The sequence below is a fragment of the Elephantulus edwardii genome, unplaced genomic scaffold, assembly GCF_000299155.1.
Source record: "Elephantulus edwardii isolate Elephantulus edwardi_28Jun2011 unplaced genomic scaffold, EleEdw1.0 scaffold00449, whole genome shotgun sequence".
Taxonomy (NCBI): domain Eukaryota; kingdom Metazoa; phylum Chordata; class Mammalia; order Macroscelidea; family Macroscelididae; genus Elephantulus; species Elephantulus edwardii.
Genome location: NW_006400199.1, coordinates 627,062 through 638,745, shown reverse-complemented (window position 1 = coordinate 638,745; position 11,684 = coordinate 627,062).

Here is an 11,684-nt window from a genome sequence, read left to right as displayed (position 1 = left end):
CTCCAACTGAGCCTCTCTGGGCAACAGGGACCACATCTCACAAGCATTCATACATAGACCCCCTGAAGCCTAGCACCATGCCCCTTCAGAGATGCTCATAAATGTTTGTTCACTAGCTTTTTCTTTTTCCCGTTTGGTAAAGCCCATCGTTTTAATTACTGAGCTGCTCTGCCCAAATGGCATATCGGTTGCTGACTCAAGGTCCCCTCCAGCTGCGAGCTTGGCAGTCTCCTCCAGGCTGTCCCACAGTGAGCCAGGCACGGGCACCAAGAGAGGAAATGTCTAGATGTTACTCCTAGGGTGTTTTATTATGATCAACAGCTATATTTGGCAACTTTTCTTTTGAGCATTAGAGAAGACACATTACCAAATGGTATAAAGGGAATTTGCCAGATCAAAAGCTAGCATGGGGAGGGGCAGCGGGGGCAGAGATAATCATTACAAGCCAGCCTAATTGTTCTACCTTACTACTGCGGACTTGCAAAGGAATGGGAAGCCACGCCTTTGTGCGCTGACTCAGAGTGCACTTGGTGGGATTCTGTCCTGCGTGAAGTGACTCCCGGAGGCACAGCTGTAAAAGAGCTCAATTTGCTAACCTGAAGTTCAAACTCATCTGCTGTTCTGGGGGAGAAAGGTGAGGCTTTCCACTATGTGAACATTTACAGCCTTGGAAACACTTTTGTTCTTGTGTACCATCAAGCTGGAACTGACTCACAGCTAACCCTCCAGTGGGTTTGCACAGGCAGTAAATTACATGAGAGAAGACTGCCCAGCTATCTCTTGCAAAGCAGTTGGTGGAATCAAACCCCGTACTTTTGTGTTGGCAGTGTGATTCCTTACCAGTAAGCCACCAGAGCTCCCTTCGGAACTCTAGGGACAGTTTTGTTCTGTCCTACAGGACAGCAATGGATCAGCACAGACCTGATAGCAATCAGCAAAGGAGTGGGTCCTAAGAAGCTCTCGCTGCAAACTTAAGGATTTAGACTTGGAAGAAAGACCCACCTCTAGTCACTGCCCTTTTTCACAGATGCAGGGGGAGGAGGCTGGGCTTTTTTGCAAATAAGAGGCTCTTTTATTTGGGGTGACTACTTGAGTTCAGTGCATTTATCTCAGATCAATGTCTCGGTGAACTCTTCCAGGGATAATTAAAAATGGGAGGGGGGAAATCTAAAATTCACAACAACAACAAAACCCCAAGCTTCTGAAAGCACCAGGGGGTTCTGAATAACATCTTCCTGGTTAAACAATTTTAAGAATTCCATAATGTGAAAGCAACCCCCACACATTCTCTCCCACATAAACACGCTTTTTATTTCAACCACACTCCGCTACAGCAGCAGCCTCTCTTGCCTTCACTTCTGTAGCCACCTTATCCTGAGAGTATGTCATCCCCACAGAAGCATTCTAAGGGGGAATACAGCTGACGACATCAGGGGCAGGCAGACACACCCTGAGGATCGCTGTAATTGCCAATGACCTCAACATTGAGCCAGTCTAGAATCTGATTGTGCCTCAGCTGACAGAATAAAAGCCGGACCTCCTGATGCTTGTCAATAAGCACATTCTCAACGTCATCTCAGTTGTACAAGCACACCCTGTTATATTATGCTGCTTTTCAGACATCTTTTTTATACAAAAACAACTCTGTTGGAGTTAGGAATTCTTACACTACTTCAAATTTTTTCATAATCCACTGCACTGCACACTTAGTAAATTATAACACAGTGTAAACATAACTTTCATATGCATCAGGAAGCAAAAAAAAATTCATGTGACTAATGTTAACAGTAATATTCAATTTATTGCAGTGGTCTGAATCCACAATGTCTCCAAGATATACTTGTTCCAGAGTGAGGCAACTTTGTTCAAATAAGCCATTTTCTTGCCATTAATAATGAAATTTATAAATATAAAAACCCAGTAGGCTATGGGAGAAAAAAAAAATCCTAAAAATACCATAGAGTAATAAAAGAAAGCAAATGTAGTTTTATTTTTTTTTGTTGTTGTTGTTATGTGCCATCAAGTTGCCTGTGACTCAGTGACCCTATATACAACAGCTCCAAAGCCTGCTCTATTTCTGAGCCAAGTTTATTGTCTCTGACACACCTGGCATCCTTACCAGTCACCAAGTCCATCCACTTCATCAAAGGTCTTCCTCTCTTGCACTGTCCCTCCAGCCTCTCAAGCATGTTGTTCCTCTCCAAGGATTGATCCCTCCTTGCAACATGGCCAAAGTATGTCAGACAGAGCTTCATAAAATTTTTCTTTTATGTGAAAAATATATAGAACATAAAACATATTCAAGTAAAAAAAATAGAGAGATACTCAGGAAAATGGAAGAGCTTTTACGAGAATCCATTGTTCACAGGGTCACTATAAGTTGTAAGTGGGTTTGATGGTCTCTGCCAAGTCAAAGGCCCCTATAGGAAAAAGAGGAGCAATCTCCTTTCATGTCATTTACAACCTCTGAAAACCTGCCAGTGAGTCAGCTAGAAGTAGGCTATGACTCAATAGCAATGAGGTTTAGAGAAACAACACCAGTACTTCTGTCTAACATACTTCGTTGTTAGGAGAGGCCAATCCTTGAACAAAAACAGCATGCTGGGAAAGGCGAAAGTCAAGAAAAGAGAAGTAGATTCTCCACAAGATGGACTGAGCCAGTGACTGTAATAAGGGGCACAATCACATTAGAGATCATGAAGACGGTACAGGATAGGACAAGATACAGATCTGTACCAAAAGGAATTAGCAGACACAGAAGTATTTCATGACACCCGGTATGAGGAAGAGCCTATGATTATGAAGGAAGAAGTTAAAGCTGCTCTGACAAAATCAGCAAAATACAAGACTCCAGGAACTGACAGCATACCAATTGACATATTTCAACAGACACTGCCCTGGACACGCTCAACAACTTGTGCCAAGAAATCTGGAGGACAATCACCTGGCCAATTGATAGGAAGAGATCCATATTTTTTCCCATTGCAAAAAGAAAGGTGACCTGACAGAGTGTGAAAATTATTGAATGGTATCATTAATATCACATGCAAGCAAGATTCTTCTGAAAATTATCCAAAAACAACATCAACAGAGAACTGCCAGAAGTGCAGCCTCGGTTTAGAGGATGCCACGGTATTAGGGATATTATGTTAGATGGATGTTGGCTGAAAGAAGAGAGTACCAGAAGAAAGTCTATCTGTGTTTCATTGACTATGCAAAGGCATTTGACTGGGTGGACCACAACAAGCTGTGGCTAACTTTGAGAAGAATGGAAATCTCAGAACACTTGATTTTGCTTATGCAAAACCTATACATGGACCAGAAGGCAGTCATCAGAACACAGCAAGGAACACTGCATGGTTCAAAATTGGGAAGGGTGTATGCCAAGGATATGTCCCATCTCCATACCTTTTCAATCTATATGCAGAACAGATCATCTGGGAGCCTGGGCCCTATGAGGAGGAAAGTAGCATCAAGATTGGAGGAAGACTTATCAACATCCTGCATTATGGAGATGACACAACTTTGCTTGCTGAAAGTGAAGAGGACTTGAAGTACTTGCTGCAGAAGGTCAAGGACTTCAGCCTTCAATATGGATTTAAGCTCAACATTAAGAAAACAAAGATTCTCACCATTGGGCCAATTGGCAGCATAATGATAGATGATGAAGAGATTAAGCTTGTTAACAGCTTGCCTTTGCTTGGGTCCACAATCTATAGTCTTGGAACCAGCAGCCAGAAAATTTAAAAAAATGAATTGAATAGGGAAAGTCTACTGTCAGGGACCTCTCCAGAGTACTGAAGAGTAGTGATGTCAGTTTGGAGACGAAGGTGCATCTGATCCATGCCATGATCTTCGCAATTACATGCTATGCATCAGAAAGCTGGACAGTGACTAGGGATGACAGAAGGAGAATTGATGCCTTTGAGCTGTGGAGCTGGAGAAGAGTATTGAATATACCATGGAGTGCTAGGAGAACAAACAGGTATGTCCTGGAGAGGGTGAAACTGGGCTGATCCTTGGAAGCAAGGATTCTGAGGCTTCGTCTGACATACTATGGCATGTTGCAAGGAGTGACCAGTTCTAGAGAGGGAAATCATGCTTGGCAGAGTGGAGGGGTGGCGCAGGAGAGGAAGACTCTGGATGAGATAGATTGACTCAGTGACTGGGTTAATGGGAGTTAATGTCAGTGGTTAGCTCAGGATAGATCAGGGTTCAGAGCTGCTGTACATAGGGTTGTTATGAGTCACACGCAACTCGATGGCACACAACAACAACAACAACAACAACAACAAGAGTCATAGTCAACTCGAGAAGAAAGTAAAAGAAGGAAATGCAATTGTTGATGGAGAATGAAATTGTACAGAGGCCAGGCAAGAAGAGGAGAGAAATAATGGCTTAAAGGCTCCAACCAAGGACGTGAGCCTGGGAAATTGCTCCTCTACCAATCAGCTGCTCATGTAGGGTGTGAGGAAATAGAACAGCCTTTCTTTAACATGTTATATTAGATTTCTGTATTCTTTCCCCCCCTTTTCTTTATCAACAATGTTCTTTCTATGTCTTAACACATACATATCAAGATAAGAGGTCATAAGAGATAAATCACTTACTCTCCTTAAAAAATAGAAATACCCTTTCTAGTCATCCATTGTTTTGCTAAGGGGCCTCATTTGCAGCCAGCAGCTGACAATAAGGCCATCTTGTGCATTTGCTTAATGAGTTTAATCAAATAAGTCAATTACTGAGCCTCTGTGATGCCAAGCAAGATTCAGGCCTTGCACTCAAGGAGTTTCCATTCAATTAAAAAAAATAAATCAAATGGTTACTATTCAAGAAACAGAGGCCAGTAAGTACCTCACAAGTGGTACAAACTACGTGCTATCATCAGCGGAAAGCAGGATCAGAAAAGTTTTTGATGGGCAGGCATCTGAGCTCAATCATCAAAGAGGTTGATGTTGTTAGGTGTGGTGGAATATGACTCATAGCAACCCCATGAATAACAAATCTGAGCCTGTCTTATCCTGTGCTATCTTCATCATCTCTGACCATTGCTGTATTCACTGTGTTGATCCATCTCATTAGAGTACTTCCTCTCTTTTACTGACCTTTCCAAGCATGATTTCCCTTTCCAAGAAATTGCTTCTCCTCTGGTGGCCTATTGACAAGAAGCTGCGCTGCAATCCTGAAGGCATGTGGTTCTAGTTCACCAGCTGCTCCACAGGAGAAGGATGGGCAATCTCCTCCCATGCAATTAACTGGCTCTGAAAACCCATCCAAGGATCAGCTGTGGCTTGGTTCCAAATAGACGGCATGCAACAACAACATGCACAAAGTGTGATAAATTAAGCTTTGTCATCTTTGTCTCCAAGAAGCATTGGGCTGCAATTTCTCTAAGACATATATCTGTTTGTTCTTTTGGCAGTCCATGAGAAATTCTCCTCCAACACCACAGCTCAAAGGTGTCAATTCTTCTTCTGTCATCTTTATTCACTGTCCAGCTCTTGGACAGGTGATTGAAAAGAACATGGCCTTAGTCAGAAGCCCCTTAGTCTTCAAACTGACATCATTGTTCCTCAGTAGTTTGGAGAGGTCTCTGACAGCAGACTTTCAAGTAAGAGTGAGGAGGGGACAAAGCAAGAGAATAGTGACAGTAGGAAATTAGTAGACATCAGCTTACAGCAGGACCAGAAAGTAAGGTCACCATGTAGGGACTTGACTTCATAACCACCTGGGAAAGGGAGAGGCAGGAGGAACAGAAAGGAAGGGTTAAGCTAAAAGAAACTGTACAGAAAGCACCTTCAACTCTCAATGGCCATGGGGATGTGAAAGGGGTACAAAGCACAAAAAGACTCAAGCACTCAAGAGCAGGTTACACAGTGGGTGACAATACCATTCAGAACACGCTGAGAAGGCACCATCACACCTCTGTGAGACATCAGCCTGAAAAAGGCATTAACTTGAATCTAACCAGGAGAAAGCATTAGATTAAAGTCTATCCAACAAAATAAATGGAATGCATCCTTCGAAAGACATCACGAAAGACAAAGAATAATGGAGGAACTACCCAGATGAAAGGAGAAGGAAGATTGAGAACAACCAATGTAACTGTAATTATTGGACTAGATTCTAGACCAGGGCAAATCTTTTTCTCTTTGTCTATATACATTATTAGGAAAATGGAAAAACTTATAATCAATGTTAATGTCCAGATTCTTTTTTTGTTATGTAAGAAAATGTTCTTTATTTTAGGAAATACACATTAAGCCCAAGAAAAACATCATCTTTGCAACCTTTTTGGAATGATTCAGAAAGAAATGACCATCTATGTGTGGGTTTACACACACACACACACACACACACACACACACACACACCCGGTAGCATACTTTGTAATAGGTAAAGGCACTACACGATAAACTGGAGTTTGAGGTCACTAGTCGCTCTGCAGGAATGAGATGGACAGCTTCCTCTTATATAAATTTATACTCTTAAAAATATGAGGTAGCAACTCAATACCAGGAGGCTTGAGATTTTGTTTGTTTATATAGAAAAAGAAGGAAGAAATATGACATAGAAAGGTAAAACAAGTGTGATAAATGGTTAACATCTAGAGAATCTGGGTGAAAGCCATATTGTTGGCTGTTGTTGTTGTTGTTGTTGTTGAGTTCCATCAAGTTGGAATCAACCCACAGCTGACCTTTTGGGGGGTTTTCAGAGGCAGTTAATTACACAGGAGATTGCCCATTCTTCTCCTGCAGAGCAGCTCACAGATTTGAACTGTGTGCATTCAGGATTGCAGTGCAGGTTCTTACCACTAGGCCAGCCAATCTTCCTGAAAGGCATACAGCAATGGTAAATATTTAAACTACTGCAATTTCTCTGTAAATCCAAATTACTTCAAAATAAAACAAATTCTTTTTCTTATAGGAAAAAGTCATTAAGGCACTTAGGGTGAAGAGATGTTTTGACAAATTAATCAGGTTTCTGGGTATTAAATTCTCCATGGAATTTCAAAAAGAGGTCAGAGCCGATTTTTTTAAATTATATTTTTTAATAACATGTAAATTTGAAGGCAGCATGGGTTGTTGCAAATGGTTAATGGCCTCAGCTGCTAACCCAGAAAATGGAGATCCAAGTACCTCAGAGGCACCTTGGAAGAAAGGTCAGGTGATCTACTTTCAAAAAATCAGCCACCAGAAACCACATGGAGCCCAGCCCTGTTCTAACACAAGCAGGGCTTCCTTAAGCTGGAATCCAGTGGACAGCAACTTGACTGGTAAAAGGTCAGGGTGCAAGGGTTTCTTCCTCAGTCCTGCTTTATAAAGTAATGACTTACCTATTTTTTTTTTACTTTATATTTATTTAAATGTCTTCACTACATAACTGGAATAATAAGAACGTCGTCTTAGATGATTGGGAATAACTGCAGAGATAGTGGGAAGAGTGATAACAAAGTGTGTGGAGACTGTAATCAATGTCAGAAAAACACAGATGACTGGTTGAGTGGAATACCAATCTGCTCTGCAAGCTTTCATTCAAATCACAATTTTGTAAAAGTTTAAGAGTTTCTCCTAGAGATGGGTTAAGGTTTAGATTACTTCATATGCTTCTGAAATTTAGACAATGAATAAGGAAGACCTAAGAACTGTTGTCTTTGAATTGTGATTTTGGAGATTACGGAGTATCTTACAGACTGACCAAAGAACAAGTCTCTCCTGGAAGAAGTACGTTGTCTCACATCCTTCGGGTATGTTGTCAGGAGGGGCTAGTCCCTCGGAAAAGACATCATGCTGAGAAAGACAGTCAGCAAAAGAGAGGGAGACCCTCAATGAGATGGCCTGACACAATGAAGACAAGATTTGGCGTGAGCACATCAGAGGATGGCACAGGGTAGGGCAAGGCTCAGATCTGTTGTTCAGCATTGAAGGCTCCTAACAACAACAATGTGAAACTGTACAGTGGAACCAATCCAAAGATCTTTGTGACTTTGTTCTGAATAACTTGGTAGGTTGGGAGAAGAACAGATAACAGTTGATTTTTAAGTGAAAACAGGAATATAAACGTTCAACATGTTAAAAACACAAAGGATCTTAGGTGTTTGGATAAAACTAACTAATGACATATATACTCCAAGTGAAAAAATAGTCAGAAAAGGGCTCAAGGACTGGAACAGCTGCTGATAAAGGGACCTGAAAAAAAAAGGGGGGGCAGAACCTGAGTTCTTAGGATGGTTAAGGTCAGGTGCAGGTGGTGAAAAGAAACAGCTTCATGGTTCTTAATCTTGAAGATGGAGAAAAGGCTTAACATTGTCTGGATGAAGCAGGGTGGAAATAAAGGCCACTGGAGTTGATGACAATGAATAAGGATGACAGAAAAAGAATTGATGCCTTTGAGCTGTGGTGTTGGGGAAGAACACTGAACATCCCATTAATGGCCAAGAGAACGAATAGATATGTCTTGCAGAGGGTGCAGCCAGCGAGCTATTTGGAGGTAAGAATGATGAGGCTTCACCTCACATACTTTGGAGATATTGCTAAGAGCTGCTATTCCTTGGAGAGGAACACAATGTTGGGAAGGGTGGAGGGTCTGCAAAGGAGAGGAAGGCCCTTAATCGGTGACCGCTGCAATGGGTTCTTTTGTGTAGGGAAGTGTGAGGATGATGCAAGACTGGACTGGTTTCAGATCTTTTGTTCATAGGGTGGCTATGAGAGGTACTCGATTCGATGGCACCTAACAACAATATAAACCCTAAGCTACTGGAAAGAGATAAGGCAGAGAGAACAGGTAGTTGTTCGTGTTTTTATTTCTCTAGTCTGCAAATAAAATTATTACAAAACTCCTATACTCAAAATCACCTGAATAGCTTTGCTTTTTCTCCTCCCTCTCATTCTCCTTCCTTTTTTGTCTGTTTTGTTTTTAAAATAAGGACTTTTAAGTCTCACCCACCCTGATAAGTTTAATTTGGTACATCTAGGAAAACCTAAAAAGACTAAGAAGCAGTCATTCAAACAGTACAAGGAGATGCTTCATGGTTTAAAATCAGAAAAGGTGTGCACCAGAGCTGTATCCTTTCTGTATACCTATTCCCTGAACAAATAATCCAAGAATCTAGATTATCTGAAGAAGAAGGTGGCATCCGGATTGAAGGAAGACTCATCAATAACTGTGATACACAGGTGACACAACATTGCCTGCTGAAAATGAAAAGGACTTGAAGCATTCACTACTGAAGATCAAAGACCACAGCCTTCAGGTATGGATTATATCTCAAGATAAAGAAAACAAACATACTTAAACCATCAGACAGCATCATAGTAAGAAGAGAAAAGGTTGAGTTTATCAGTAATTTCACTTAACTGGACTCCACAAACAACCTTCAAGCAGCAGTCAAGAAATCAAATAAAGTATTGCATTAGACAAATCTGCTGTCAAGGACCTCTTTAAAGTGCCACAGAGCAAGGACGTAACTTCAAAGACTAAGGTGAGCCTAACCCAAGCCATGTTATCTTCAATTGCTTTATGTGCATGAGAGAGTTGGACAATGAACAAGGATAACCAAAGGAAAACTGATGCCTTGAATTGTGATACTGGCAAAGGGTACTGAATATACTATGGACTGCCAAGAGAACCTACAAATCTATTGCATAAAGGGCAGCCAGGGTGCATCTTAAAATCAAGGATAGTGTGACTTCATGGCAGATACTTTAAGCATATTATCAAGAGGTGACAGTTCTTAGAAAAGCACAACATGCTTTGGAAGAGTGAGGGTCAGTAAAGAAAGAAGACAAAGACCCTCAAGCATATAGATGCAGAAATGGACAGTGTTCACTTAAAGATAAGACAACTGTTAACTGGTGATGGGTTAATAATTTGGAGCAGGTGCTAAAGAGGAAGGTCAATCTCTGCTCCGAGGTGATTGGGAGAAAACAGAAGAAGGCTATTCCTAGGTAAATTGCTCACATAGGCTCTGGTGCTAAGGCAGGGGAGCAGATGGGCTTACCTATAGAAAAACGAAAACAAAGGAATGTTAACGGAAGATGCTAGACATGAAAGACTGAAAGGCAAGCTGGTGGCCTACAGGGAAAAAGTTTATAAACAGTTTGCTAATCAGAGTTCCAAGTGGAATGAGGTGTAGTTCATTAAACGGTCTGGAGGGTTTAGTAGATGAATTCCTGGGTAGTAAGAATTTTTTTATCTGAACGTTATCCGATTTCTAACATGTAAATCATTAAAAATTATTAAGTTCTCTGGTAAACAAGTTGACAAGCTTATTCATTAACAAGGAAAACTCTGTCTTCTCAACCCACAGTTTCACACAGATGGGTCCAGATTCAAATGGCTATCAAGGGCAGCCTTAAGAGAAAGTGAGAAGGGGCATCCTGCTGAGCGACTGGATGTATAAAAGGGATACACTTCCTTCCTTCCCTCTCCATGCAAAAGGGAAGTTTACCAGCTGAGTGTAGGGAAGGAGACCTGAGTGCCTTTTTAGCACCAGCCAACGCTAAAAATAGAAGCAGTATCACAGCCTACAGGGTCTCAGGAGTACCCTCTTCACACACAATCTCCATGGCAGGACCCTGAAAGCAGACAGAATCTGCAAAGCCCAGGAATGGCTCTCAGTAAAGAACATAATTTACTTTAAAAAACCTAACTCCTATTTAAAGAGCAAGCTGCAAATGCTAGCACCTGCGCTTGCAAGTGCTGCACTTCTTTGGATCTAGCATTATTTCAGGTTACTCCTATGAAATCTTTTTTAACACTGGCATACACAGAGGAGGGCGCTAGCGAAAGCGCGCACTCGTGCGCGCTCACACACACACACACACACACACACACACACACACACAACACACCCTACTGCATACTGAAAAAAATGACTCACTTAATTTGCTGCTGCCTGCCACTATTAGGTTTTGATCTTACCTGTTCAAAGATAAAGTTTCCTATTAGATTAACTACAGGAAAGAAGAACTCAGGAGCATTATCCCTGATTTTGTTCATGACTTTGGGACACCAATGGGTTGGGGTTTTTTAACCTATGCATCTTCTGTATAACTGACTATGCATAATCTGCCATAAAACTAACATTCCCTAACACTTTGGGAATCAATGGAAACCACTTGTAAAATAAGCACGTTTAAACCTATTCTATCTTGTACCTTCGGACCTGTGTGACAACAGACCTGCAAAGAACCCGAACGCTTCTTTTTTAAAAAGGCAAAGGGGATGGGAATGATGCAAAAAGGTTAACCTGTCCAAGGTCACTCAGCTGTGAGTAGTGGGAGGGCTGACTTGTAACTAACCCCCAGGCAATCTGGGCACCACCCCAGCTCTCCTAAACAGATCCTAGGGGTTACTGTCGGTTTGCTAGCTTGCAACACTCCTTGCTCCTGGCGAAAATGCTATGCCAGGTGTTCTTTTGGTCCAACTTCATCCCTTCGTGTCATTATTGCAGTTAACCCTCCCGCCTGAACCAGGTCACATGGGACACGCACCGTCACCCAAACCCATCTACCGAGTGGCTGCCCCCAAGGTCACCGGCGACCCCAGGGCGCACCTGCTGCCCAGGATTGGACGATGCCCAGCTAGGGACCCGGAGCGCTGCACTCACCGGCGCGGGGGGCGGGCGCGCCTCGACTGCCCATGTCCTCGCCGGCGCGCTGGGTGCGGTGGCCGTTCGCGCG